The sequence below is a fragment of the Medicago truncatula genome, chromosome 2, assembly GCF_003473485.1.
Source record: "Medicago truncatula cultivar Jemalong A17 chromosome 2, MtrunA17r5.0-ANR, whole genome shotgun sequence".
Taxonomy (NCBI): Eukaryota; Viridiplantae; Streptophyta; class Magnoliopsida; order Fabales; family Fabaceae; genus Medicago; species Medicago truncatula.
The window spans coordinates 27,629,590-27,635,706 of NC_053043.1; the positions used below are offsets into that span (position 1 = coordinate 27,629,590).

Genomic DNA, 6,117 nt, shown 5'->3' on the forward strand with positions numbered 1-6,117 from the left:
GATTTTTTTGCTTCTTCCATTGTTTTTTTTTGTTTCACGCAAAAATATTTTTTGAGGGTTAAATTAAAATCCTTTCCTTGAAATAAAAATTTCAAGATTCACTCATTCTATTCCTTAAAATAAATTGCATAAGAAAAAAAATTTCATATATTTTTTTAAGCTAAAATAATTTTTTCTTCTTTTTCCTTCTCCCTTTACTTTTTTTACGCTAAAAAAATTGCATATATATTTTTTTAAAGAAAGAAATTGTAAAATTCAAAGAATTGCATATTTATTCTTTCTCCAGTTACTATTTTTTACACGACATATATTTTTTTTTATTTCTTCATTATAATCCTGATCTTTTCTTATGTTTTTTTGTAAACACACATTTTTGTATTAATCTGTCACGAAAAAAAAGACGATAGAGGAAGTAACCCTAATCTTTTCTTATATCTAATTCATTTACAATAATTGCATAAAAAAATTAATAAATTTGTGTATTTTCTTATATAAATAACGACAAATTAAAATAATCATCTCCATCGTAATTAGTTTTTGTTGTCACTGACATACATAGACGATGATGTTATTTGAGAAAGAGATCAAGAATTCAACATAACATAAAAAATAAAAAATAAAAACATGTTAATCTAACATAACATAACATAACAAGAGCTAAAAATTCAAAAACAAATTCAAAAAAATTCCAACATCGTAAAGAGGGTATATTTGGTCACACATTATGCCACTCAAATGCCTTGTAAATAACTATGTTGTGGATCCATGCATATGGCCATAAACCTGCATTTGAACATAAGTAAAATTAGTTATTTTAATCATTAATTAAAATGAAATAATAAAGACAACATGTACAAATGTAAGAACACTTACCTACATATATATTAATCATGTTGAATTTTTATTTCAAGGAAAGGATTTTAATTTAACCCTCAAAAAATATTTTAGCGTGAAACAAAAAGAAAAAACAATGGAAGAAGAAAAAAAATCATGCAATTAAAAGACATTTATTGTTTTGTTATTTTGTAGTGATAAATGTTAACTACAATAGAAAATGGAATTAAAGCTTATCATATCAATTAATCTAAGTCATTAACCAATATTAGAATTAAAGGTCAAGATTTGGAGTAAGATATTACACTTACTCTTTGAGTCAAAATATCCCCACCCTAATATATATATATATATATATATATATATATATATAGTGAGAGAGAGGGAGAGAGGACCCAAATTTGCTGGAAGAGGACCCAAAGACTAAGCGTGAATCAAACAACATTATTCTTTGTTTGAATCAAATAATGTTCAACAAGATCGACCCCATTTTAAAGTGTGGCGTACCTATGAGGGGGAACATTGATGCCTAAGATTTTTCTTTCAAAGTAGCGCTCAAGAGAGATGTTAACTAGATCTTCTACCCGTGCTGCTGCACGGATCATATATGTCTAACATTATATGAATATATATATATATATATATATATATATATATATATATATATATATATATATATATATATATATATATATATATATATATAGACACACACACACACACACACACACACACATAAATGAAATTGTCTACTCTATGAATGGGTTAAGTCTAATCTCTTATAGGCTAAGGACGTATACGTAATGTAACGATATCAGCCACAAAAACATTAAACAAAAAATTGAAGATGGAGTAAGCAATAGTAGTTAACAACAATTAGCAATTGTTACATATCAGACACAAAAACGTTGAACAAAAATTGAAAATGGAGCAAGCAATAGTAGTAGTTATCAGCATTCTCAATTGCTACATACAAATGAAATGCAGTAAGAATTAAATAGAGCAGCTTCTTAATATAGTCGTTGCCAACATAGATAATGTATACAGAATTGCCTTCCAATGAACCTAAAAAGAATAAAAAAGATGCATACAGCTTCAGATATCGGATTGTGTGCAAGAACAATCATAACACAATTGAACATACCTTCTGAATTCAAGTACCTATATGAACATGTAGTGTTGTCTTTCCATGGTTGAGTTTGGTGGTTTGGCTTTTAAAAAAATGCACTAACTGTATGTTTCATGCCACATTATACGTACAGACTTTGTTAATATTTTTTTTTTGTTGAATCGTACAGTCTTATATATACACCACATTATTATTAGTTTAATTTCTTAGTAATAATAAAACAAATATCATATCATTTAAGTAGACAAAAACAGGTTTTATAAAAAATCTTTTATCAAATGTCACATATACCTTCTATTTACCATATATCAATGCTTCTAACTAATCAACATAAGTATATAAGATAAAACAAAAAAAATGTAATTGATTATTCCCTGTTATACTTTAAATATTGTAATACATCGTATTAAATAACATATATAAGTATATACATGGTATTTAGACATGTGTATACGTATGGCACTTACCAAAACACATTTGTTAACATTGGCAAACCTTATTTCACCTACACGGGAACTCAAACACTAAGGCAAAATTCATAACCCAACACTAAACAATTAATTTTTAAAGAAAAAATCATGATTATTTTTGACCATTGGTGTATTGTACCATTGAAAAGTTTGCACGCTAGATGTTTTTTTTATAGAAAATGTGTTTGAGTTTTACCACATCAAGGTCTTGGATCCTCAGCTAGAAGCTTTTTAGGTTATACTCAACAAAATGATCTCAAATCACATTAATAGTTGGGTCAGTATAACTTAAAAACTATAATAGACAAAAATACAGGAAATATGAAATCACGGTATTGTTTTCTAACAGAGTTTGGAAAAAAAAAAATTAGAAAACAACAACTAATCAAATGTCGTATTGTTCAGCTTCCAAACAATAACAGCCCCTTTGCAAAGGAAAATATGTTTGATACTTCATTAATTAGGACAACAATTAGAAAAGGTAGGATTAGAATTAAACAACTACTCGTTCGACAACAAAGGGGAAAATACATGATGAAAATGCTCAACAACCAAGTAGCACGATAACAGAATTTAGAAATATATTTCGGCCTCATCTTGTTGACAACCTTCTCCAGCTCATCAAATGGATTGGATGGTATCCAATAGACCTATAAGATTGAGCAAAGAATAACAACGATCAGACATATATTCAAAGCTCGTATGAAGCATGTAATGAAAGATCAAAAAAATTGTTCCTTTGCATAACCACTTGCATCATCCTTACCAGTCAAGCAGTGGTATGACCAACCATGGCAGAAACTTAAAAAACGAACAGGAGTACTGTATGGCACAGTTTGAGGCACCTTCTACGATACGTTAGCTTAACTTGTTGCGCACCGTGTGCAAGTTTGTTTTACCGATGGATGTTGACGTTCAATTACTGTGAATTGGCTCTTGATACTAAAAGGTGGTTGGAACGACAATGTGGCGACTACGTGACGGTGCTGACATCCTTGCATTGGCTAGAGCATTTGCACTAAAGGATTGCAACGGCAACCAGTACGGTTCCCATCTTTTTCATGGCCAAACTTCAACACCATACTTTTCCAAATTAGCATTCACCATCGAGTTGCTAAAATTGAGGGAGAATGAATAGAAGGTTGGTGAAGCAAAATGCAGATGTGGTGGCAAATGAAATTTAACGGTGACATATGTTGTACAGAATGAGACATTGTCATCATTATGAGAAATGGGGTTCTTCAATTGAAGTTTGATTCACAAACCAAAAATTAAAAAGATGAAATTTGATGGAAAAGCAAATTTGAATGTAGATAGAAAATTTGTTTGGTTTGACAGAAAGTGGAGGAGGAAGACGTTGTGAAATGGGGTGGAGAGAGAAACAGAGGGAAAGAGACTATGATTTATAGGAATATTGGCTTATGGGAAGATTGGCTTGGTTTTCAATTTGGTATCCTAATAGCCACAATTAAATGCTTTACGTATACCAAGCAAAGGGATTTGAAAATAACTATGCATAGAAACCCTAAAGCTGCAATGACACAATTAACAATACAAACCTCACTAAGTTCCACCGAAATTCAAACTGGCAATGTATTAGGAAGGAAAAATAGTAGGATTAAGTGGGATTAGCAATTAATGACAGCTTATTAGAGGGAAAAATTAGGGTTAATGATAGTATGACCTAATAAGCATTTAGAGTAAGGGATATAAGTAAGATAAGCTAACAATGTATGCATGTTAGGATTTAGATATAAGTAAGATTCGTTGAACTAATAACATGATAAAATATCCACCCATTTGAATGCTTAAGTGGCTCAATATGTAGACATAATTTATTTTATAACTTTTTAATGTTAATACTCAATGTGCTCTTAATCTCTCCAACCTGTACCTCAACTTTTTAATTAAATGGGTTCTATAAATAACTCTATATTTTTCAATTTAAAAAAATATATTCATATAAATACAATTGATACAATTTATTAATGAGACCCACAAAATAGTGAAACAATCATCATTGTGGATGCTCTAAAAAAGTTTATTTTTTTTTAGATTTAAATACTTAGAGTAGCCAGAAAATGAGGTATTTTTTTAATTAATCGAAATGAGATTTTATTTGTATTATACAACTTTTTTTTTATTTTATAATTTCTTATGTATTACAACTTGTTGATGACATACAATTTTATTCGCCAAAAATAGTAAGACTAACATAATTTTTACGAACTAATTTAATTATATTCATAGAAGTAACTTTGAATAATTTCCACTTCCGCAGTAACAAGTTTCAAAAATGCACTTCATAACATCAGGACGAAAACAATACCATTGTGGACAATCATGATCAACATTGCATGCTTTGGGAAATGTAAGACAAAAAGAACAATAAAAGAGTGTTATTGAAATCAGAAGTTTTATGTACAAGATAAAGAAGAAACTATGATAAATTTTTTTACCGTGGACGTCAATGACAACAAGAAATAGAATAAGAGATAAGAACATAGCATACACAAATTTGAGAATTCCATCCATATTTGATCATATGTACATGTAACTAAACAAATATTGTTTGAGTACTTTATAATGTTAAAATTTTATCAATTATTTAATTGAATAAAATACTTTTTTGACACTTATGGAATTTCAAAAAACACCTACGCATATTATAAATGTTATTAAATGTCTCTTAAGTACATCAAAGTAATGTGTTTATTAAGGTGTCTCAATGTTCCATTGGTATAACTCAATTAATTAACTTTAATATATATATTTGATATAAAAGAGAATAAATTTAGAAATTTAAAAGATACTAGATGAAATATAAAGAGAATATATAAATACATAAAAAAAAAAATGAATAATGTGTCTATGGCCTCATGGGGCATCGTATGATTATGGTGAACTCCATCAAATAAAATTACAACTTAACTAATCCTAGTATAGAAAACATTTTTTCTTGACCAAAAAAAGAAAAAAAAAAGAAAACACTTTTTAAGTCATTGAAAATGACTTCTTAATTCGATTTCACACCCAACTTAATAGTAGGCAACATAACGAGTTTCACTACTAGAAAATTCGGTTTTAGCGACGGATATTTGTGAGGGTTTAATTTCCGTCGCAAATTGTGACGGATTTTGTGATGGTTACTATAAGGATGTCATTAGCGACAGGTTTTGCGAGGGATCCTATTGTCGCTACATATCCGTCATAAATTCTGTCAGAAATATGATTTAGCGACGGCTATATTCCATCTATAACTGTCCCATCACATATTCCGTTGTAGATTCCACAAATGCTTAGCGACGTCCTTGGATATCCGTTGTAGATTCCATCTATAACTGTCCCATCACATATTCATATTTACATTTTAATTCAAGTGTTATTGTTTTTATTAATAAGTCAAAAAAATCACTTATTTTTTACTCAAATTTAAATTTTAATTCAATTGTTTTTATTAATATGTAAAAAAAACCTTAAAATAATTGAGTAAACCATTAAATTGGTCTCTATCTTTATACTACTGACTCTATTAGTTGTTTTGTATTTTTTAAATGTTAATCTTTAATTTTTTTTTATATATTACAATATTAATATTCGTTATAAAAATTCCTTCAACAAATATTTTTCTTCAACACCCAACAACCACATACACATTTGGGGGTTAAGTTTTAAGAGTACTTC

At 28.8% G+C, this 6,117-nt stretch overlaps 1 long non-coding RNA gene across 1 annotated transcript; it reads right to left on the minus strand.

Annotated features, from left to right (window-relative positions):
- Positions 1–529: 529 nt before the first annotated feature.
- On the minus strand, positions 530–4,999 carry LOC112422705 (uncharacterized). Its single transcript, XR_003013250.2, has 5 exons — positions 4,893–4,999; positions 3,200–4,793; positions 1,996–3,083; positions 1,809–1,899; positions 530–783 (listed from the first exon to the last, which is right to left on the minus strand). It is a non-coding gene; the product is annotated as an uncharacterized lncRNA (long non-coding RNA).
- Positions 5,000–6,117: the final 1,118 nt, after the last annotated feature.